General features: G+C 34.2%; 1 long non-coding RNA gene across 1 annotated transcript in view; it reads left to right on the top strand.

The window, feature by feature from the left end:
* LOC148280906 (uncharacterized) overlaps positions 1-26,617 on the top strand; it is a 259,003-nt gene that overhangs the window by 44,680 nt on the left and 187,706 nt on the right. The window lies entirely within an intron of this gene.

Raw genomic sequence — 26,617 nt, forward strand, 5'->3', positions numbered from 1 at the left:
AATGAGTTAACTTGTACATTTTTTTACGGAAGTACCTACTATGTTTCAAAATAAAACATGAAAAAAAACTCTTGTACATACCTTCCTTGGTAATCTCCATGTTTTCGTTACAAAAATAATCACTTTAAGCTCAAAATACAATCTTTACTATAGCGCGACAATAAGCGAATCAATGCAACTGAGTAAGACAAATAAATTAGGGTATTTGAAGCAAACTTAGAAATCTCCAATGGAGAATTCTAATTTTGTAGTGTCAAGTAGTATGAATAAAAGCTGTTTTTGCAAGATTTAGAGACGGTTTTGAATTACGCTATTATTAAGGCAGGTAGATTTTTATGTAAATTTTATTTTGGGATCATTAAGTAATTCCGTTTTCAGTGGAGATTTATAAGTTTGCTTCTAAAACCCTCAAAACATGTGTTTCGGGATGCAATAATTAGTAAGCGCATTCAAGCATTTGTCAAGCTGGATTCGGAATACTTCCATGACGTCAACTTTCAAAAAAATTTAATTGAATATATAGGATCTAGTTTGTATGGAGTAAAACACTTTGCGGCACCTGGAATTAATTAAAATTAATCCTTTGCTATTAAAAATGTCTATTGTTAGAAATTTTGTAAAATCTTTATATAAATAGGTGCGAAGGTTTTCACATTCACTGTTATCAATATTATGTATCTTTTTTGGGTGAAACCGTGTATGTTGGATTTGAAGAAGAGAATTGACGAACACAAAAGAGCGTGTAAACTTGGGCATCCAGACAAATCCGCAATAGCGGAACACTTTATAGACACAGGACATTTTTTCGCCTTTGAACCAAAAATTCTACATAAACCTAGTAATTATAGTGCACGAATAATAAAAGAGGCAATTGAAATACACAGACATCCAAATAATATAAACAAAGACGACGGGCTTAAATTAAATTCAACATGGTTCCCAGCACTACATATGACAAAAACGAATAGAAATGTGCCTACTGCCGGCTGCGACACAGTACAAATTACTAGTACATAAACATAATTATTCTTTCCTACAAAACTAGAAATGTGACACGGTACAAATTACAAGTACATAAGCACATACATTCCTCTATAAAACACACAGTTTTCCCTGAAGATGGCTCCTGCAATGGTAGCCGAAACGTCGGATCAAATCCAACATACACGGTATCACCCAAAAAAGATACATAATATTAATCTTTATATAATTCATAAATACGTATTTATTTAACAGTTTTGTAGTGTACAGAGGTTTTTTTGTTTCAGGGCCCGACTAGATAAAAATTTCAGGTTTTTAGACAGATCCTTCTTTGTTGCATGTGTTTTTTCATTTCATTATATTTTAACAAATCAAATCAACAATAATAATAATTTTAAATAAAGCCTCAATGTACGTTTTTTATTAAGTTTTGTTAAAAAACTTACATTGTATTTATGTTAGCAAAAATATATGATTGTTCAGTTGTTCATTTGTCTTAGTATTTCTTGATACTGGAAAGTTAGAGCAGATCTGACAAGCAATCAGAAACGCTCATTGAGACAACATTAATCTTACTTAATCCTTATAATATCTTTCTGCCCTCTCCCTGCTAATCCTTCCTACCTCTTTTCCTGTTTCCTTCCAAGGATTTTAATCAAACACTGTCTGAAATTACGTTTAACTTTTGGCTTGGCCTTTCAGATATGTGTTGTTTCAAAATTCTAGCCAAGTGGCAAAGTCAAAATGAAAGAAATTTGATTTTTTGTTATAAATGTTGCAAGTTTTAACTTTGTGCTCAAACATATCATCAAATGGAAAACATTTTAGAGAAGGACATGTAGAAGTCTAGGCATTTACAGGGCTTATGATCAGTCATTGGATGGGTTAAGTGGCCACTTTTCACTTCGTGAAACACTCGCCATTGAACCGTGAACAAGAAATTTGGACACACTCAAAATATTGCAATCAAACCCGCCGGTTCAAGAATAAGTATACAAAATGGAAAATTGTTTTCAGGCGTTGCCTAGTATGTAAAATGTAAAGGTCACAGCTTACAGTGACACAATCAGTAAACCTCGCACTAACTATCCAGAAAATTTGTGTTAAATCATAACACTAGCCACGGGACCACAACCTGATTCTGAATGATATATTATAGACCACTTTTACTGAGATAGATTTTAATAAACTTCACCATACTATAAATAAAGTACTCTTTAAAAAAGCTAAAAAATGAAAAGTTAATGAGTTTTTTCAACAAGAATATTAAACAATTATTCAAAAGCTAGTCACTGATACCATTGTAGACAAAGAACTAAAACTTGAAAAAAAATGTAATAAAAATGGACATTATACAAAAATATCAAAACAATACCACATACAACATTCCAAAACGAGACAAGAACAATCGAGACTAATAAATCAGGGACTGAAATTATACAACAAACTACCAGACAAAACTAAACAAAAGAAAAATATTATCATCAACAACAGAGTATGAATAAAAAATTATACATTATTTTTGTTCTATGAATGTAATAATTCGTAAGGGTTAATAAATAAATTTTCAAATATTTTTTTTTTTAAAGTTCCGTATTGCTCATAACTCGAATTTCGACAAAAAAAAATATGGATCCAATTATGTCCCGGAAAGCCAACTTTCCTTTCTTCTCCTTTTCTTTCAAATGCGTTGAATAACTATAAAAAAAAAAGTTATTTGACAAACAAACCATCAAGTCGTAGGCAGAGAGAATAAACGGCATATCTCTCTGTCTTTGCATACAGACCTCGCTTGGTCTGCATTCATTTGTCTTCAAGTTTTTGATGATCTTGATCAGGCCTTGTTTTTCTCTGTCTTACTTGTTTTCTGCATCGATAAACATTTGCATCGTTTATCCCTTTAGCCGTTTATTTTTCGTCCATTCGCTCTACATGTCCAAACCAACGCAGCACCCCTTTCATGATTCCGTCGACAATGCTCGTCTCAGCCTTACGAAGTTAACGGATCTCCACTTGACCTTGGAAAAATAATAATGAAAGTAGGTTAAATGCTGTTGAAATGCGATTCCTTAGGCGAATGTGTGGTAAAACGATGCATGATAGGTGCACAAATGTCGAGATCCGTGAACTGTGTAAGGATGAGACATGCATTATCGACAGAATTATGAAAGGGGTGCTGCGTTGGTTTGGACATGTAGAGTGAGTGACAGCAAAAGAACGACTAAAACAATCTACGATGCGAATGTTGATGGATGCAGAAAACGAAGAAGACCGAGAAAGACACGGCACGATCAAGTCCATCAAATACTTGAAGATGAACATTTCAAGAGTAAGAGTAATCGGCGTACGTGCATGAAAAGATTTATTTATTTATTTATTTTTGCACCACAACAGGCCAGGAGGCCCAATTACAGTGATGAATTACATCACAGAACACCCAGGCTTGAGAAAAATCACAGTTTAAATTTTTGTGTTCTCACCGGGAATCGAACCCGGAACCTTTCGTGTGTGAGTCAAGCGTCTTGACCACTACACCACGGAGGCCACCGATGTATGCATGTAGAGAAAGCAAGGTCTGATTCCAAAGACAGAGTGATATGGCGTTCTATCTTCTCTGCCTACCCCTACGGGGAAAAGGCGTGATGGTTTGTTTGTAATAAAAACCTTAGTTAAAAAGTAACTTTAGGTGTACCTAATTGCTAATGCAAAAGTATTGGTAATTTTTTTCGTGTATTAGTGCAGGAATATGACCTCCACCTGACCTCATAACCTCGCTTACGTCATCGAGAGGTAGAAAAGGGAATGGGGGTTAGTTGCACAGGGTAGGGTTGCCAAAACTGTCACATATTTTGTACATTAACATACGTAATTTGTACGACCGAACTAAATGGGAATCTAAGACAGTCATTTTGACTACCGTGTGCCAAAAACATTACGGAGATTTAATGACTATTATATATTACATTTATATTTAGCATAATTTCACCATCCGGGTGGATAACATAATACAGTTTTTTATTTAACTTTTTGAACATAATGTTATTTGTATATTGGCGGGCTTATTGCCAAATGGCGATTTCTTCCAACCATCCAATAAAATAAAAGTTTTATTTTTATAATTCAAAGATTGCTTAGTAAGCTAGACATACCTTCACTTAATCCTCTTATTGTCAATGATACCAATATTCAGTACAGGAAATCCGTAAAAAATCTAGGAGTACTAATGGATGAACATCTCTGCTGGCGAGCTCATACTAATGAATTAAGCCGCAAAATATTTTTCAGTCTACACTCACTTAGAAGGTTGCAAAAATTCTTACCCATTAGTACTAAATGCACTCTTGTACAAGCATTACTACTACCCATTCTAGATTACGCTGATATTTCCATGACTGATTTAAGCTGTGAGCAACTCAATAAACTTGAACGACTTCAGAATATATGCATAAGGTACATTTTTGGTCTTAGGAAATATGACCACATTTCTGATTATCGTAGGCAACTGAAATGGCTCAAAATTAGACAGCGGAGAGACTATCACTCCCTCTCACTTCTGTTCAATGTACTTCATAGTCCTAACGCTCCTATATACCTGTGTGAAAAATTTCAACGCTTATCAGTTCATGGTTTACCTCTTCGTTCTCATTCTCAAGGCACTCTCTTAATACCCATACACAATTCCTCTTTCTTCTCTAACTCATATAGTGTCCATGCGGCTCGACTGTGGAATCATCTCCCATCCACCATCAAAGATGTTACTACATTATCTCTGTTTAAATCACGTCTGAAGAAACATCTCCTTTCTCTTCCTTAATCTCTCCTCCTTTCCTTTTTCCTCTTTCCGCTTTTTTCCTTTTCCCCATTGAGTAATAGTTTTGATTTAAGGTAATTTATAAACAAATACGTTTAATTCTATTTTTATATATTTTTAATTTTTTAATCTTTTTTTTTTCTAATGAATATGTTCTGTAACTTGAATTATAAAAATAAAACTTTTATTTTATTGGTTGGTTGGAAGAAATTGCCATTTGGCAATAAGCCCACCAATGTACAAATAACATTATGTACAAAAAGTTAAATAAATAAAAATAAAAAAGAAGGGATGGGTATACACTGACCCATTTTTTCAGACTGTTAAGGGGTTTCATCGATAACTCGGCCATTTTAGAGAGTATCAACTTTTATGTTCCTGATGGTTATCTCCGACAGCGTCAGCACAGACTGCTTTACCTCCCGGTTTCCAGAACCAACCTGCCTCTGGTCATGCCGATTGGAAGAGCAGTCAAGCAGCTGAACATTATCACTTTGGAGATCGACATCTTTCACAGTAGTGAAACTATGTTTAAGAGGCAAATACTCTTGCTATTAGAAAGTATTATACCTTAATAATGTCGAACCGTTGCTCAAGGGTTCTTGGTTTGATATAAAGTTCCGATTTAACGTCTTAAACCCTTTGTTATTTGTTATGTTACTTTGTGAATAAATAATTTGAATTTGAATGTCCTGACTGTCTCGTATTGTAAACTCGAGACAAGATCTGGACTTTTATGGTGTAAGTCTTTATAGATTTAAAAAATCCCTAAGATAGACCGGATCTTGTCTTGAGGTAGTAACTTTTTTTTTGTCCTAGCTTTAATTTTATCTAGTTGTATTTTATTTTATTAGTGCCTGTATGTACTCTCGTTAGAATGGACTGCATAAGTCCATCAAATAAATAAATAAAAATATAAAAAATAATAATCATGGTATATTAACAAAAATAAGAATTTCTTTATCTACTACATACACACTTAGGTAAAAGATTTCTCTGGATCATGTCTAGTCTGCCTAACAAGGTACAACCTGTTTTAAGGCAGACATTTTTATGCAAAATAATAACAATAATTTATTATACGGTGATACAATATTAATTTATACCATTGATTATTTAAGAATGTTTTTGAGTAAATTTTCCGATTTTTTTTTTCAACATTTTTTTTACAAATTTATTTAATTGAGTCCGGGTAATCGTTTTGCAATGTTCGGGTAGCAAATGGAATATTTTAAAAGAAAACATTCCGCCCCTCGCGAAAAATTCAACGCTCGCCGCGCAACCTTGTTTTTTAGTTTCTGTTTACACAGTGGGTCAGTGCAGCTCGACTATGGTCTGTGCAGAGTCTATAGACCTTCTCAGTGTATTTTTACCACAAATGATCCATAAATAGCGTGAGTATGATCAGATTTACTCACTGATTACATGACCTACATATATATAATTTATTTGTTATAATATTCATGCAAAATCTGCCGTTATTGTTATGTATTTCTGTATTTACCAAGCGGAGTGGAATTGTATGGATCTTTGTAAGACCACAATCTAAAATAATCGGCAGTGTTTTGAGTTTGTCCAAATTTTGGTACACAAGGACTGGATTCAACCCCCTACGTTAGTATGAACATATTACATCCATTATCGACAAAATTAAGAAAGGTCTTTTGCGATGGTTCGGTCATGGTGGAGCGAATGAATGATGAAAGAACGGCTAAAAAGATTTATGATGCGAATGTGTCTGGTTGTAGAAGTCGAGGAAGGCCGAGAAAGACATGGCATGATCAAGTACAACAAATTCTTGAAAGTGGTCATGTGAAAAGTCGGAATAATCGACGTGCGTGCATGAGAAGATGTATGAATGTGAAGGAAGCTAAGGAAATGTGCCAGGACAGAGTGGTGTGGCGTTCTATCCTCTCTGCCTACCCCTCCGGGGAAATGGCGTGATGGTTAGTTAGTTAGTTAGTACATCAGAGACAAATAACATTTTAAAGAAGAAAATATATTAGTCGTGGCATCTGCAGGGCTTATGACCTATCATTGGCTGGTTTGATAAGTGGTAAATAATACTGTCGGCCTCGTGGTATAATGGTCAGCGCGTTAGCCTGCCGTGCAAGAGGACTCGGGTTCAATTCCCGACATGGTCGATATGAAATATTTATTAAAAGTAGTGTTTTCACACTAGAATATTTCATAGTTCCTGGACTGGTACCTGAAGCGTAAGACTGATCATCTTACCTTCATGTAACAAAAAATGATAAAGATACGCTGCGATTGAGAGGCATCGAAGGAAAAAGAAACAATTTTTATTTTAATATAACTTGCAGTTTTATTTGAACTTTTGAATTGACATAAGCTTTTGCAATATCTCACAAGGAATAAAATGTAGTTACCAACTTGTTCTAGAAACCTATGTGCCCGCGCCGTCACCACCGCATACACGCATTGAAACAGGAGACCTGTCACGCCCAAAATGCATATATATTTTGCTGAATGATTCGTTACCGTCAAACATGATAACTTTTCCCAGCCCACTGCCGAAATCCTTAACAAAATCATGTATTAAAGTAAGAAAAATTACTATTTGGTAAGTACACTTTGATAGTTCCATGGCAAAACTAAATATTCAGTTTACCGCCATTTTCAGTTGATCACTTGAAATTTTAAGTTAAACTTGAAGGTCTGCTTGTGTAAATCTATAAGGAAAGTCAAAACTTTTGTTGTTGCGGAGTTGGTTTTGAAACGAGGCAAGTAAGTTTTATATATTTCATTGCATAAATAATGACAATGGTATATGAGGTATTTCTGTATATCTATTTTAACAAACAAATTCGATATTTAAGTGAGCAAAATTTCCAATGATTTCTTAGCTAGAGGTTTGACAATTTTGCCTACGTCTAGGGCTATCGTCACATAAGTACAAATAACATTATCCAAGACAAAAACTAGATTACAGAAAAAGAATACATCAGCCGATACGAAGAAAATGCAAGTAACTACTGCTTAAATGATGTAGAAAATATAAAAGAAAATTAAGTAAGCGACAAAAACATGATTTTAAACGAGGTTACCGGAAGTTTTGTTCAAACTGGCCTAGAACATAATCTTTTGCTTGAACGTCTGGAGAAAACTTATGGTATCCGTGATCAGGCACATATGTGGTTCAGTTCATATCTTAATAAAAGAGAATATGCGGTCGTGTTCCAGGGTAAAAGCTCAACCAACTTTCGGGTGTCTACAGGAGTGCCTCAAGGGTCAGTACTCGGACCACTTCTCTATCTCTTTTACACTAAAGATATAGAGAACATTATCAAAGAATGTGGATTGTGGTCGCACTGCTATGCAGATGATACGCAGATTTATTTTTATTGCAAACCAGGCGAGAGAAGTGTGCTTGTCAATTTAATTGATGGATGCATCAAGAAAATAGGAAACTGGATGGCTGAAAACAGACTAACATTAAACCCATCAAAAACTGAACAACTGTGGGTGGCTTCAGCCAGACGACAGAATTTGATCCAGGATACGGCTCTACCTAATGTAGGGAGTACCGCTTTACCCACCGTTAAACTACTGGGAGTTTTACTCAATTCTGACCTATCTCTTGACGCTCAAATTAGTAGAACGATAAGTTCATGCTTCTACCAGCTGAGACAAATTAAATGCATCCGCAAAAATTTGCCGGTTGATGCCGCCCGTCAATTAATAAATGCGTTTGTAGTGTCTAGAGTCGATTATTGTAATGGTATCTATGCAGGTCTACCAATGAACAAAATGACTCGCCTACAGTCTGTATTGAATGCCGCAGCAAGACTTATTTTCGGAATCTCTAAGTTCAGTCATATCACTCCACTACTTCGGGAACTACACTGGCTACGTTTTCCACAGAGGGTCGAATACAAACTCTGTTGGCTTATGTATAAGTCACTGCACAACTCGGCTCCGGAATATCTAAGGGAACTATGCATTCCAGATGAACTAGCTGACAGGCGTCTCACGCTTAGATCAGCTACGTCTACGGCGAGACGAAAAGTTTTTATACCTCTTCGCAAACAGCGCACTAAATTTGGTGAACGCGCATTTGCGGTCGCAGGCCCTATGGCATGGAATGCTCTCCCAGCAGAGGTGCGAGGCTGTGAAAGTGAAATGATGTTTCGGAAAAAACTTAAAACCCACTTGTTTTCTAAATCATTTGAATAAATCCGTAGCACGTGACAACAAAATAAATTATTTTAATTAAATTACAAATTTAAAAGCTTCAATTAAATTAACTTAACAATAGAATCACCATGTAAAGCGCCCTTGAGGTATTTTATTACGAAAATGGCGCTATATAAGTTATCCATAATAATAATAATAGAAATCAGAATTTTGCCAAAGATTTAACATATTAGACTAACAAATTGAAAACGACAAACCTGTTATTCTGTTAATCAAAACTTTTAATACCACACAACAATTGGATAACAATCCATTAAATGAAATTAAGGGCGGTAAAGAAGGCGCTTTCGTTTTAGTAAAGTTCAACTCAAAAGTAACACTGTTGATACGCAAAACGACAAATATTATGTCGGTTAAGTTATCAGCGCATCAAAAACCATAATTTTGATATTCTTATGTCATTTATAAGACGCAATGTAAGGGTATTTTTGTGTGGCTTTAAGTTGAGGAAATTTGTTGGTGTATTTAATTGGAACATAGTGAAATTTTTACCTGAACCTGTCATCTTGCGTCACGGTTATCATAAATTCAATGTTAACCTTAAACACTGCAAGATTGGCTCATTTTCTGCGAGGTGATTAAAAATAATTATTTAAATTGATTGCAACAGAGAGGGAAAACATTATTGAGAAGGGAAATCCAGCCAGTCTTCAAGCATTTGCACATACTCAAACATTGTTGAAAAATGGTTATATTTAAACTAATTTTTATTTTTATCTTTCAAAAATATTTTTAAAAATGTAAAAATATCCCACCACATATAAAAAAGTTTTACTTAAATTAATTTGCCAGCTTTTTTGTGAAATTATGAAGATCTGTTTTTAAAAAAAAATTTAAACAGTCCAAAGAAGAAAATAAAACGTAGAAATTACTATGAATTTCATACATAAATTACGATTTCAAAAGATAGATAATCTGGCAAATAATTGCACTGCTGTACCAAATAAAAAATGAAGAATTGCTTTTTATTTTCTACATACACATTTGAAGAAAAATTCTTTTGAAAGCTTGCCAACTTGATTTTTTTAAAGAAATATTTGCGTTCTCATGATTTACCCAAATATTTTATTTTGAGAGCCATTTTCAACGAGTTGTAAATAACTCACTATTAGAAAACGGGAACCGATTTGAGGTGGAGTAGGATTCGAACCACGGACCTTCGGTCCGTGAGTGCAATACACTAGCAACAGAACCACAACCCGAATTACGAAAGTCGCATCAGAACTGAAATGGTGTGTAAAAAAAATTGGTAACGCGATTTATAATTTATTGGCTTATAGTCAAAAACGAAAAAATTAAAAAGATAAGGAATGAATTCCTTTGGTTTTGTTAAAAATCCAATTATGTGCCTTCCCTGGCACATAAATCCGCATTGCATAGAAAAATTGAGAAAATAGTTGACAATGTTGCCCACCGGTTTTTTGCATTAATTTTATCATGGTGATGCCTCAATGATGCTATTTTTTTAAACAGAAACGGCATTTTTCGCCCAGAAAGTAGTAATAAACCGTACGATAAGGATGATGAAACTTAAAATAACAGCTAATGACCGAGTGGGTAAAATTGTCAACAAGTGCAGATAATTTGGCCCAGTATATTTTGTCTTCGAATATTGCATAAATAGAAGATAAGCAAACGTTGTGTACTTGGAAAAATTCTCAGAATAATTAGTATGATAAACAAACAAACCATCACACCGTTTCCCCGTAGGGATATGCAGAGAGTGTAGAACGCTATATCACTCTATTTTTGCATCCAGACCTCACTTCCTCTACATTCGTACATCTTCTCGTGCACGCACGCTGATTATTCCTACTTTTGACATGTCCATCTTCAAGTATTTGATGGACTTGATCGTGCCGTGTCTTTCTCGACCTTTCTCGTTTTTTGCATCCATCAACATTCGCATCGCAGATCCTCGAAGCCGTTCTTTCGTTGTCCGTTGGCTCTACATGTCCAAACCAACGCAGCACCCCTTTCTTAATTCTGTCGATAATGCATGTCTCAGCCTTACACAGTTCACGGATCTCGACATTCGTGCACCTATCATACATCGTTTTAACACACATTTGCCTGAGGGATCGCATTTCGACAGCATTGCGCTTACTTTCATCATCATTTTTCCAATCTTCGCTCCCATACATTAGAGTTGCCACTACAACTCCACTGTGAACTACTAGTTTAGCCTCCTGTAATGAACATTTGTTTGCCAAAAAAGACTTCAGTGCACCGTTCACCCTGTTCCCGGCACACTTTCTCGGTCTTTCCATCCCTAGTAAACATACTTCCCAGATACACATATTATTTTCCCTGTTCCAGAATCTCCGTTCACACTGATCTCACATTTAGTTATATTTTCATCCTTTACAAAAACCAGTCTACACACGTGCGTTTCCAGAAATTCTCCAGCAGCCTAGTGGACCACATGGTGACGATATCTACCTACTGTCTACAAAAGATTCTCTTCGGACATCTATCTCCCTTTGTTAACCATGGAGTTGATACAGTGCTTTATTTATTTAGTTTTTTATTGCTTAGTTCTTGGCATGAACACTTGACAAACTTACTACTATGCTCTATTTTTTATAAATTTATTGATATCATTCTAACTTTGCTAGAATTCCACTCGTCCATGCGCTTTGTAGCTGCACGATGATTGGTTATCTAGCTTTCATATACCAACTTAAAAATACCTAAATTTTATAAATGGGGTCTAGAATTCCAATCGTCTTTGCGCTTAGTAGCTGCAAGACGTGTTGTAATCTTACTCCTTTTTATTATTCATATTATTTTTTTATTTTTTTTAGTATCATTAATACACTAAATTTATTTGTCAATTTTTAAAATGTGTAAATGGGGGCTAAATTTCTAACTGTCTATGCGCTCTGTAGCTGCAAGACGTCATGTAATCTAGCTCCTATCTGTTGTTATTTTTTATTGATCTTAATTGAAAACGAGGAACTAGAATCCCAACCGTCCATGCACTCTGTAGCTGCAAGACGTACTGGGATATTTATTAATTGTACAGCGCCCTTGAGGTGATTTTCACAAAAATGGCGCTATATAAATTATCCAACTTTATTATTATCACTTTCGATTTATCAACATTCATAAGCAAATCGCTTTTCTTGCATACATCGTAGACTTTTGTTACCAAGAATATAAGGTCTTCTTTGCTGCTAGCAAGAAGCACGGCATCATCCGCATACAGAAGACAATTTTTTTTAAAATTAGGTAATTTAACAAAGATACATACATGCAAATATGTATATCTTCAATTATAGAATTACACAAAATAGATTTATACATTAAGTTGTAATACGTATTTTTTAATATTTTTTTTATACATGATACAATGCAATAAAAAATAAGTTGTACGTATGTACTTATTGAATAAGATTTATTCCTTAGAGATTATTCGCAAAAGCTGAGTATCATGAAAAATGACAATTTTTTTGTTTCGGCAGTATATATTATATTCCCGACAAATGCGGGCCATAGGTGTGTGGTATGTAGAATTATTTGAAAACAAGGGCAGTTAACAGTTATACCACTCATTTTTGCTCCCATTCTTAAATCTTTCAGTTCTTTCATACAGTTTTATTTTTAAATTTTTTTTTATTATGATTAGTCAACAAAATGGATAGGATAGGATATTTTTTGAGTTTGTTAAAACTGGGAAAAATTGTCACGTTTGATGGTATTGACATTTTTTTACTCTCGAATATTCTGTTACCCTGTTACCTGCGATATGATGAGGTAGCTCGGGTTGACACACGCTGCGGGAGAGGCGCTTCGCTTCGCCTTGACCAAAATTTAACCTCAATTAATCAGACGGGATTTTCCACTCGCGCGACAATCCTCTCATATTGCTGAGCTCCGGTTACTCGTAAAGCTCATTGTGGGGACTACAATATGTTACGGAGTGTACAGGCGCTGGGAATATTCACAGCCACACCAATATTTTAAATAAAATTTCAAATTAATTATAACAACAAAACGGTTAACATATATTAGATATAAAAAATAGCGGGAAATATGTTTACTAGGGATGGAAAGACCGAGAAAGATATTGAAAGGAGGGTGAGTCCCGGGAACAGGGTGAACGGTGCACTGAAATCTACTTTGGCAAACAAATGTTTATCGCAGGAGGCTAAACTAGCAGTTCACAATGGAGTTCTAGTGCCAACTCTAATGTATGGAAACGAAGTATGGAATTGGAAAAATGATGATGAAAGTAGGTTAAATGCTGTTGAAATGCGATCCCTCAGGCGAATGTATGGTAAAACGATGTATGATAGGTGCACAAATGTTTAGATCCGTGAAGTGTGTAAGGCTGAGACATGCATTATTGACAGAATCAAGAAGGGGGTGTTGCGTTGGTTTGGACATGTAGAACGAATGAACATCGAAAGAACGGCTAAAAGGATCTACGATGCGAATGTTGATGGATGCAGAAAACGAGGAAGACCGAATAAGACATGGCACGATTAAGTCCATCAAATACTTGAAGATGGACATGTCAAGAGTAGGAATAATCGGCGTGCGTGCACGAGAAGATATATGAATGTAGAGAAAGCAAGGTCTGTATGCAAAGACAGAGTGATATGGCGTTCTATTCTCTCTGCCTATCCCTACGGGAAAACGGCGTAGTGGTTTGTTGTTGTTGTAAAAATATTTGTTACACTTCTACTTATTTATTTGACCAATTAGCGCATTTTCAGACTGGTGAATATTATACATCATTATCACCATCATTCCATGTCTGCTCCCTAGTTGGAGCATATGGTGTCTACGAAGATACTCTAGGCATCTCTGTCGGTTACCAGCTCCTGCGCATCCTCCAAGTCCGGTTCACGTCCCGTAGCTCTGACATGAAGTGCCTACGGACAGTCAGCAGTGGACGTCGAGGACGTCGAGAACCTGAAGCCTTGTAAAGTAGGCAAGCGTGGTTAAGGCTCTCAGGAGGTATCCACAGTACATGGCCAAGCCAACCGTATCACCTCCGCTTGATGACAGTTGTCATTTGAGTTTGCTGCGTCCGTTATCTTATTACTTTATTCCGCGCAAAGTCAAACCACCGCATACCCAAGATTCTTCTGAGACACCTATTCTCAAAACTCAGTATTTCGCTGTTTTGTGCCCTAATGAGGTGCCACGCTTTGCATCCATACAGTGTAAAGATAATTTATATAAAACTAAATATTATCTTAAGTGTGTGTACGTTTAAAAATAAGTTTAAATGGAACAGAGTAGAAGTGGGCATTTCGGTTTTTTATAAAAATAGCAATAACAGTTACCGTTTCACAAATTAAGCTGTTCCGTAAAGACGTTTAAAAAATAACAGTTTAGTGCAGTTGGCGACGATATATTTAAGCTAGTTTCTAACTTATTATACGTATATTGGTTTCTGGATAAGCCCAACCTCCAGACAATTTTTCTTAAAAATCGATGTTGAACAGATTTAATATTTTTGATGTGAACATCATAATATGGACACCAGATAACAGAGGAATACTCTAGGTACGGGCGAACTAGGGAACAGAAGAGAGTTTTAAGAGTTTCGATATTTTTGAAGCCAGTTTATTTATTGATTTTATTGGGTAAACAAACATTGGGTATAGGACCTCACGCACATACCAAAAATATAGTTTACACTTAAAACAATAATATAAATTATGTTAAATATAATAAATGTAAAAGAAACGAAATTCAAAATAATATGTATTTAATAAAAAAGTTAAATATCTGCAGCTCTCAAAATTTCTACGATTTTTGACCTAAATTTACATACATTGTCACAAAAAATATCAGTCTCAGTAAATCTATTGTTATATTGGTCGCATATTCTAGGTATTGTTGATTATTTCGAATAGTTTGTTAACGCGTTTTCTGTGTAAAACAGAAGATTTTGTCTTAGTCTTTCAAGTAGGTTTGGAGAATCAATAAAAATAACTGGCGTAACATTATTCTTATCTAAGATCTTTTTAATGATTTTGTGTGGCTGTTAATAAATCCAAAAGGTTTTAAGGATTTATTGATAAAATGTTCAAAATGAATCGTAAAAGAAAAATTAGTGTCAAGTATAGTACTTTGCATTGACAAATGTAAAATAATATCTTTCTCGCGACGAAAAAAACCTATACAATTCAACTACAAACTAAACAATACTTCCCTTTCAATGGTTTCGTCAATAAAGGATCTTGGCATTACTTTAGATAGTAAACTCTTCTATCGTGAACACATTGATAATATAGTAAACAAATCTCTCGAACTTCTCGGTTTTATCAATAGAGTGACGGCGGACTTCAAAAATATTAATACCATCAAAACTCTTTATTGCTCACTAGTTCGACCCCATCTAGAATACGCTTCTCCTATTTGGTCTCCATTCTACAGGACTCATATTGACCATATCAAGTCTGACCAACACCGTTTCCTAAGAAAAGTGGCATGGTTGCTCGGATTACAAAGAGGTAATTATTCCTATTTTGAAAAAGAGCAATCTCTTAATCTGTCTTCATTGGAGAGACGTAGAACTGGGATGGACCTTATATGCATTTTAAAAATACTTAATGCTTTAAGTGATGTCCCATCCCTGTTGCAATCAATTTCTTTTCATGTTCCTAACCATGCCACCAGAAGTCAATCTGCTGTTTATAAAATCTTCTAAGAGCAACTTTGGTTTGTATGCCCCAATGTCCAGAATGTGTAGATTAGTCAATTCATCACACGACTTGGAATTCTTTGGGATAGATCTTCCGGCTTTTCGTAGATCTCTTCGCGACTAAACAGTGTGGGATGAAGTTGGATTGGCATGGTTTAGCTCAAAGTTTTGGGTCTTTCGTTTTTTTGAATATATTGTATACAATTATTGTTTTGCCCTTGTTTGTCTTTGCTAAATAGTTTTATGTTCTTTTTGTTCAGTTTCTTGGATTTATGTTTCTTCATGTAACTGTTGTAATTGGCTTAGGCCGTATATATAATAAATAAATAATAATACCTCAATCAGGTATACAAGACGAAAGGTAATGAATGGTTCTCGATATTTATGCACCTTTCAAACATAGTTCTAACTCACATTCGTCTGAGCGATCGCATTTTAACAGCAGTCTGCGTGCATTTATCCTAGTTTATTCTAATTTAAAAAAAATATTTTTTAGTGTTAAAAATAAATTGGCCAAGAGTGTTCATCTGCTATACATTTAAATCACTTCACTGCGTTAGTAGAAAACCTAGTGTAGATTTCCCAATGTGTACAAATTGTGTTCATTCAATTTACCTTACGAGATTTAATATATGTATTTGTAAGGAATGATAACAGGGACACATGGGACGTGTAGGTATGTTTTGTATATTACTCGTAACTGCCAACTGATACACGTTAGATAGTGTTATATAATATGTGTGCTTGACTTCTGCAATTTCTGCTGTCCTGTTAGCTGATTGGGATAGAATAGGTTTACAGGTTTAAATATTTGGGATGTTAAGTAAATGATGAGTGGAATCCGGATTCAGAAATAAAGACCAGGGCCGCAATTATAAAGGCTATCTTTATCGGTACATACACAGACGGAATACTTAACTTCTGCACTATATCTACCTCTGTATGTTCTACCAATTTGTCATCTCGAGATCATATGTTCGAATCCAACCAATGAATGACCCCGAAAATTTAGTTCGCGTTCCTTACTTAATTAAAATGTAATATCATCATCATTATTCCCTTCCCGCACCTAATGGTGCGTAGGGCACTGCATTGGTACACCAATCGCAGTGTATCTTGATCATTTTTGTTACATAAAGGTACGATTATCAGTCTTACGCTTCAGGTACCAGTCCAGGGACTATGAAATATTCTATTGTAAAAACACATTTTTAAATAAATATTACATATCAGCCATGTCGGGAATCGAACCCGAGACCTCTTGCATGGTATGTTAAAATATTTCTCATAAATATTTTTAAAAAGCTTCTGTGATAAAATAAGTTTCCACTTCAAAGCGATTATAAACTTTAATTAATCCCAATGCAAGCAAAACATGCTCGCTTGAACATGATTTTTATATGACTTATGACAATTACCAACACGGTATGCTTAACTTTCGTCTGTATTTATCTACCAAGCGATGTCAAAGCGGGCACTTTTAACGTCTAGATACGTACTTTCAGGAAGATAGTAAACAGATGGAAAAAATATAATAGCTAAATTTATTTTTTATTGCGGCAACATTTTTACCCCTAGATACTCTTATATGTTAATAGGGCAGAATTTAGCCACATTATCTATGATATAAAAACCTCTCAAATCTGCTCAAAAATCAATAATTAAAATAATTTTTAAAAAGCCCTTCAGGTACCCCAGCGTCAAGTTATTTGAGGAATTTGAGATCTTAGATATAAGGAAATTATATATTTTTAGAATTATAATGTTTGTGAAAGCAAATTATTCCATCAAATCTCAAAAAGAACACTCCCACACTACCAGAAGTCAAACTAAAGGATTGGTCATGGGATCTACCGCAAACTTTGAATTCGGGCAAAGAAATTTCAGGTTTCTGGGCCCAAAAATATTCAATATGTTACCCAAACATTTCAAAACCATGACCCGGATTTGATTAAATAAATTTGTAAAAAACTGGTTACTGGGTTTAGGTCGAGAAAAATCGAATCGTTTAAAATCATTATTATGTTGTTGAAATTCCATTTATCGGTGCGTTTTGAAGCTGCTAGACTTTTTGTGATGTTAGCTTTCATATTATTTTTATCATATTATGTAAATGTTATCAAATATCTAAATTTAAGTAATGGGGTCTAGAATTTCAACCATTCATGCGCTCAGTAGCTGCAAGACTTGTTGCTATCTAACTTCTAATTTTATAAATTTGCTCTTTATTCCGTTTTTAAATATAATTTCAACTCTAAACTTCATTGTCAAATACAAAATTTAAAAATAAAAATGTAAAAAGGGGCTAGATTTCTTATTGTCTATGCGCCCTGTAGCTGCAAGACGTTCCGTTATCTAGCTCATATGTATAATAATTGTAATATATCATAATTGGAGACGAGGAACTAGAATCCCAACCGTCAATGCGCTCTGTAGCTGCAATACGTGTTGGGATATTTATTTATTGTACAGCGCCCTTGAGGCGATTTTCACAAAAATGGCGCTATATAAATTATCCAAACATTATTATTATTATTATCTAGTCGTTCGTTTTCAAAACTTACAGTTATGTCGGAATTCAATTCGATTTCAATATGGATTTTTATTACGATATAATACTTTTATTGTTTATGATAAAATACTTTTATTGTATTTGATTCTAATAATTATAGTTGATGTGAATCGTTTCGTCTTGTTAGGACATTATCAAACTAACTGAAATATTTACAAAGTTTACATATATACTAATAATATTGCTGTTAAATGGTATGGGTGCATAAAACTACAAATAGTTTATGGGGTATTTAACAAGTATTTGGGGATTCACATATGAACGGCATTTAATTTTATCAAATTACCGCGTTCCTTTCGCGCGCCTTGAACGTAGACCCCGACTATGGTTAGTTAGATTTTGTAAATTTAGCACAGCTTTCAGTTTTAATTGCAATGTTTATCTCTTCGAAGTATCTAGTAATGAAGGAGGTAAGCGAGCGTTGCCTGCATAATGTATGGCACTTGTTTGTACATGCTCCGTACAATATTATATTATTATCGTACTAGACTTGTAAATGTATGTATTTTTCCTAGCGATTTATTGTATGAGAAAATGCAATTCAAAGTTGCATGCTGACAATTTATTTCAAGTTATATTTTTTTGTCTTTACTTTTTTAAATTTATTATTTTATATATGTTTGGAGCCCTGTATTTAGTAGCCATGCGTGTCATGCACAAGGCTAAAGTACTCGGAAAAAATATTTTTTGTTTTTCTTGGAAATGAGATGTTCGATCACTGATTTTGGTTTGTTACCTTTATAAGTCCAATCACCATTGTTGCAAAGTCCAAGAACAAATAGATTCTAAACATAGCTGGAAAGATCAAATTATATAAATATCCAAGCAAATACGGAAATCAGCATACATTTATAAAAGCCTAAGAAATATTTTGAATGCTCAACTTATGAGACAAATTTACTTTGCTTTTTGCCAAAGCAAACTATCATTTTGCAAACTAGCTTGGGGAGGTTGCTCTCGTTCAATCCTTGAACCAGTAAAAATAGCACAAAAATGGACCATGAAGATCATTCTCAAAAAACCCTTGAGGTATTCAACGGAAGATCTATTCGCTGAGTTAAAGATATTGGATGTAAGACAATTGTTTGTAAGGTGCCTAATACTTCAATTTTATGATAAATTAAGTGAGGTCAAAAGAACCCAACAGAATATAAACACTCGTTTAGCAACACAAATTAACTGTATTGTCCCATTTGTATCAACCGCCTTTGGTAAAAAGCAGTGCAATGTAATTGCTCCAAAAATATTTAATGATTTATTGCCAAATATAAAAGACTCAAATTGTAATCAAATTTTAAAATAAAAATAACTGCACATTTAAAAAGTGTAGCGAGAGATTTTTTGAAAAATATATGTAAATCAATAAACGTAGTACTTTATATAATTGGTACACATATTATTTATATTTTTATGTACTTCATTGCTTTATATTTGTTTTATTATATATTATACTATATTATTTATGTTTGAGTAACATGTATTCTTGGCACATATATACACTTTATATTTGTATAATAATGATTTTTAATTTCTTACATTTGATTAGCTAGGCATTTATAATAAAGTAGTTTTAGTTTTTCTTTTTTATGTTGTTGTTTTATTAGTATAGGACTACTTACACTCTAAATATAAAAAATCTCCATCTTAGAACAGGCTGTGCCATGTTGGATGGAGACTATCATAAACAGAGAACACTCCGTTTACATTTTACATTAATTGGTTTTATATAGATTCCCGGTTATCAAGTATGTATATTATTTTTTTGCAATAAATTTATAAATAAATAATAAATAAATAATGGCGCGTGATAACTACTTTTAACGACAGCGTGGATATCTGTTAAGGATATTCCATCTTTCCTGCATTCTGCTTCAAGATTATGGCGTTGTTTACGGGCCCTGAAATAACTGATGTTCAATAATCTCTGAAGAAATATCATCGCATGGACAATAGTAATTATTCCTTAGTTTAAACCTATATAGATAACTTCTCATAGCTCCGTGTCCGGTAAAGATTTGGGTTGTTTCAAAAGTACTTTGGTGATGATGACGGACGTTTGCTGCATCAGTCAGCGTTGGGTTTAGTGATTTGACATGTGGAAGAAGAGCGGTAACGATCCGTAAGAAATTCGGAAGAAAATTATACAGAAAAAATAAATCATTTTATTTGATTACAATCCTTCAAACTGAAATGTAAAGAAGACGTAAATGGGCATTTTCGACACCACCTTCTGTTTGCGTTCAATCGAGGGAATCAAGCTGCCAAAGCTGCTCGCTATACTTGCGCTGTGAGTAACTTGAACATAAGCTGTGTCTTTCCAAATGGAAAGACACAGCTTATGTTAACACCCAATAATTTAGGAAAAATAATGTTTATCTTTTTAAAAATTTATTTGGTTAAAAAAAAAGTTCTTCATTTAAAAAAAAGTCTTAACAAAATAAATTTAAAATTTCCGTCTTGTTCCTCGCTGGCGTTTTCCCGCCGATTGTATTCCCTTTGCGAGCGATGATCATTGGTCCGTTAGTTTTCGAAGGAGCGGGACGGCTTTATTCGGATCCCTCCAGGTGTGAGAGAGAGCCAACACTCCTTAGGTTTCCATACATAAACCAAACATATCGAGCGGTATGCTCAGTAATTGCTGCCAGGGATTCTGGCACAGGGAACGTTTTCGTCGTTTGTTCGTCAAACGAACGAATTCGTTTTGCCATTCAATGATGATTTGGACATGTTCAAATGTTTGTAGACAAGACTGGATTTCACTCCATAGGTAATTATTAAGATTATAAAAACCTATTTTTCTCTACTAGTGACGTGCGGCGACATTAATTTATCCGTAAGAAAGCATTTTATAACCACTTCCATTGTGGGTGAATTGTCGTTACCTTAATTAAAATAACGAATTATCAAAGTTCATCATTATCATAATACATCCTACGGTGCATGAGGGCTGTGTTAGTGCTCTTAATGCAATGTAAATCAATCATCTCTTACACGATGGTAAAGTGATCAAACTAACGCTTCAGCTGACAGTCCAGGAACATGAAAAATGCAGTATAGACTCACCTTTTATGTTGATATTTTATGTCAACCTTCTCAGGAATAGAACTCTGAACCTCAAGCTCGGTAGGTGAATACGCCAACTATTACACATCGAGGTGGACTTATCTCTACTTGAAAATTGAAAATGTTTTGTCTTAAATTAAAAAGTTAAAATTAAATTTATATCTTTATAAAATCACTTTGTAAAGCGCCCTTGAGGTATTATATTACGAAAATGGCGCTATATAAGTTATCCATAATAATAATAATAATTATTATTATTACCCTTATTCGGAATTTTACCTAAGAGCAGCCATCGAGTCGAAAGCACTGGTCTAAGATTCTGGCAACACTTTAGAGACATAACTGTATTCAATAATGTTTTGAGTTTGTCCAAATTTTTGTCTACAAAGACTGGATTCAACCCCCCTGGGAGCTGTTAATATTAACATATTACGACATGAAGAACATTTTACAAAAAATAATAAACAAGTCATGGCATCCATAGGGCTTATGAACTGTCATTGGCTGGTTTAAGTGGGCACTTTACTTTTTACTTTTTAATTTAAAAAAAAACAATAATGGTATGTGATAAACAGTGTGTAAAGTGGCTACTTAAACCTGCCAAAGACAGGTCATAAGCCCTGTAAATGCCAAGAATTTTATATTTCCTTCTCAAAATGTTGTCCCTTTCTGTTCTTGCATCAAATTTAGTTCTTACGATTTATCTAAGTATTTAAGTTTTGGTGACCATTTTCAACGAGTTGTAAAAAACTCACTATGAGATAATGGAAATTTAGTTGGGGTAGTGTTGGGTTCAAATCTCGGACCTCTGATCCATGAGTCCCTAACTCACTTATTTTATTAATTAACAATTACCGAATAAACGCATAAACGTAATTCAAAAAGAAAAATATTTAAATTTATTGCAACAGAGAGGGAAAACATTATTTAAAAAGGATTATGGAAGTCTATGCATTTACAGGGCTAATGACCTGTCATTGTCTGGTTAAAGTGGCCACTTTACACAGTGTGTAACATTCACCATTCTGCCAATGTTTAAAAATCCACATTTTCTCAACTCTTCCATCTTTTGACTTTTGTGAAGTAAAAGAGCTGAAACCTTTATCATGCGGGTGAGATTCATCCGGCTGAACCAAATCACCTACTAGGCAACGCCTGAAATCAGTTTTCCAATTTTTTATATTTACTCTATTACCGGGTGGTTAATTCAACAATGTTTGAGTTCATAAGGTCATAAGACTTCCATATTCCTTTCTCAATAATGTTTTTCCTCTCTGTCGCAATAAATTCAAATATGGATAACTCTCTAGGGAGGAAATCCAGCCAGTCCGTAAGTATTTGGAGATACTCAAACATTGTCAAAAAGAGGAAGTTCAAAATCTCTATTACATCTACGTTCAGGGATAAAAGGTTTAATTCAACCCGACGTTACAGCATCATCTGCCGTTTGCAGAGGAATTTCTAAGCACGGTCTTGATTTTAAATCTTAGCTGAAGAACCATAAAAGCGAAACGTTATTTTGACGATCAAATAAAGTCCTTATTTATACTAGGTCTCTAGATACTCGACCTACTAATGAGAATGTCTTTTCAGACACGTTTTATATCTAAACTTGAGAATGGCTTAACTAAGCATAAGATTGAGTATGTTTAACAGCGTGTGATCAAAACGGTAAGATTAGTTTGAATAAATAAAACTTTTCTTATAAACACAAGAAAACTAAATAACGAGGAAGACTGAGAAAGACATTGTACGATGAAGTCCACCAAACACTTGATGGTCACAAAAACGCGAAAAAAGATTGACAGATTTACGTGCGGTTTTTTGCAAAATTTTCTAATTTACGCTCTCAAGGTTTATAAATAATAACACCTTCAATATGTTGAGTGGAAAAAAAGTTAAAAGCATAAACAAATGTGTTTTTCATCGATTTTCCAGGGTTACATTCGACTGAAATGCATATCAACACATTACTACAGAGATAAAAAAACATTTTAAAGAAAGTAATATAGAAGTCAAGGCATCCATTAACCTGCCTATGGTTATGCCTGTTGGAAGGGCTACCGCTATGCTGAACAACATCGCTCTGGATATTGATCTGTTCCATGTATCCGAAGGGGTTTTCCGGAGCAGGATTCTTCGACTACTTTGACATGAGTCTTTTTCGTGTATTTTTTTTTCTTTTTTATAATATGTACGTATTGAATATATTTTTATAATGTATATGTTATATTTAAAATAAATTGAATTGAATTGAAATTGAATCTTCTCGGATTGTGACCTGTCATTGGCTGGTTTAAGTGGCCACTTTACACACTATGTAACATTCACCATTCTACCCATATTTTAACATCTACATCCCTTAAATTATTTCATTTGTCGATGTATGTGAAGTTGAAGAGCTGAAACCTTTATTTATGCGGGTGAGATTCGTGTCATCGAATTATTTTACCTACATACCATGCAACGCCTGAAAACTATTTTTTTTAATGTCTGTACTTCTTCATAGACAAGGTGGATTTATCAACAATATTTTGAGTTTGTCCAAATTTTTGTGCACAAGGACTGGGGATTTAACTCCCTGTGGAGCTGATAATATTAACATATTACAACAGAGATTAAGAACATTTTGAGGAAGGTAATATAGAAGTTGTCGGCTTTGTGGTGTCATGGTCAACGCGTTTGCCTACCATGCAAGAGGTCTCGGCTTGGATTCCCGACATGGTTGATAGGAAATTATTGTTTAAAAAGGTGTTTTCACATAAGAATATTTCATAGTCCCTGGACTGGTACTTAAAGCGCAATTTGATCAACTTACCTTCATGTAATAAAAATGAACAAGATACGCTGCGATTTGTGTACCAATGCAGTGCCCTATGAACCATAAGGTGCGGTAAGCGAATGATGAATATAGAAGTCAAGGCATCTACAGGGCTTATGACCGGTCATTGGCTGGTTTAAGTGGCCACTTTACACACTGTGTAACATTCACCATTTTGCCAATATTTGAATATCTATATCTCTTCAATTCTTTCATCTGTTGATGTTTGTGAACTTAAGGAGCTGAAACCTTTATTTATGCGGGTGAAATTCATGTAATTGAATTATTTCACCTACATACTAGGCAACGCCTGAAAATGGTATTTTTTCAATTTCTATACATCTTCATGGACCAGGTGGATTTATCAACAATATTTTGTATACTGTAAAAAAAACAAAAAAAAATATTTAAAAAAAAAATGACAGTCATAAGCCTTGTAAATACCTAGACTTCCGTATTTCCTTTTCTAAAATGTTCTTCACCCGTGCTGTAATTTGTTAAAATCATATTCAATTATTAAATTCACAACACGATTGTAATGATCGTTGAAACGATCAGAGATCGTTGGATAACTTTTGATAGCAAACTTAAATTCAACCATTATATTGATTTCATCTTCAAGAAAGCATTCGAAATCTGTAGATTTATTTATGGAATATCCTAACCATACAAATCCCCAAAAATTGCAATTAAACTGCAAAAATCACTTGTTCGTAGCTTGCTTGAAATTTATTCTATGCTATCTTTAGCTGACCCGTCAGACGTTGTCCTGCCCGAACGTTGGCTTGCCTGCTATTAGCTTGGAAAAAGACTTTTCATTTTGTTTATTTTAATTTATTAAGGAAAAACAACAGTTGTTATATAAGAATACAAAATATAAAAAAATAGTACTTACATCCAGTTAAAGTTTTTCACAAATACAATGAGAGAACATGTTATACAGTAAAGAAAAAATAATATATTATATAAGACATGAGAAAAAAAAGAGCTCTTAAGAAGGTTAAGAGATGAGGAAATAGAGTGGAGGAGTGGAGGAGAGGGATTTTCATAATATATTTGACTAATTAAAAATTTTGATATTATAATAAAATAAACATAATTAAAGGAACATAAACTTATTACACACTGACAAATGTTGACTTTACGGGTTGATTGAAATACGCTCCAAGAGATATTATGGACTATCGATAAAATTGTTTAAAATTTTGAAGAGGAAAGACAGATCAGAAATGCTTCTACGTTTAGTAAGGAAAGTTAAACTATGAAAAGAAGAAGAGTCTTCGTACGAGTCAAAATATGTAAGAGATTTACGATCCAGAAGTTTAAGGAATCTATTCTGTATTCTATCTAGTTGTGATATATAAATTGTATGTCGAGGATTCCAAACAACAAATGCAAACTCAAGATGGCTGCGTACGTATGCATTATATAAGATTTTGAGGGATGCGGTTGTTTTGAATGGTTGAGTGGTGCGTATAATAAAGCTCAGATTTATGTAACCCCTATTTATAGACGTCTGAATATGGGAATCAAATAAGAGTTTTTCATTCTCAATCACACCCAAATCTCTCAGCTCGTTTTTCCGGAAATGACAATGACCATTAATTTCATAATTGAAAATAATTTTATTTGTGTTTCAAGTGAACGAAATAACGAAACATTTATCGGTGTGTAAGAATAGGTTATGGTAACAGTAATCCGCTAGTTTATTTAGGTCGTTTAGTAATTCCCAACAATTATTTTCTATTTTTTTATTAATATCCCTACAGAGATGAGGTAGAATTTTTTCAAATTCAGGATTATGGATATTCGAGCGTTTACAGGGCTTATGACCTGTCATTGGCTGGGTTAAGTGGCCACTTTACGTATTACAACAATACTTAACTTCAATATCAATACATAGATGGCGCCCCAACACGCTAGTGAATGTTTTCTCATTTAATAACATATATACAAAAATCAAAAAATGTTACCTGTGTCGATATTTGTTAATAAGCGGAATGGGAAATGTTGTAATACGTAAAGTGGCCACTTAACCCAGCCAATGACAGGTCATAAGCCCTGTAAACGCTCGAATATCCATAATCCTGAATTTGAAAAAATTCTACCTCATCTCTGTAGGGATATTAATAAAAAATATATACCTACTCCCCCCCTTGGGAGAAATCCAGATTTGTGTATGTACAAAATACACGTACCAAAAATAATTATTTTCTAACTTAACTTTTAAAAATAATTTAGGATCGTCAGCAAAGTTGAGAAAATTAGAATGTTTAATAAATTTGCCAATGTCATTTATGTAAATTAAAAATAATAAAGGGCCTAAGTGGGATCCTTGAGGAACACCAGATGGAATGTAGATGCCATTTGAGTTAAACCCTAACACAGCTACTGTTTGACTTCTATTTTTGATATATGATATAAGCCATCTGTACAAATCACCTTGTTTTCCCATTTCACATATCTTGCGAAGTAATATATTAT

The sequence above is a fragment of the Micrasema longulum genome, unplaced genomic scaffold, assembly GCF_059751315.1.
Source record: "Micrasema longulum isolate JH-2025_06_02 unplaced genomic scaffold, ASM5975131v1 h1tg000512l, whole genome shotgun sequence".
NCBI classification, from domain to species: domain Eukaryota; kingdom Metazoa; phylum Arthropoda; class Insecta; order Trichoptera; family Brachycentridae; genus Micrasema; species Micrasema longulum.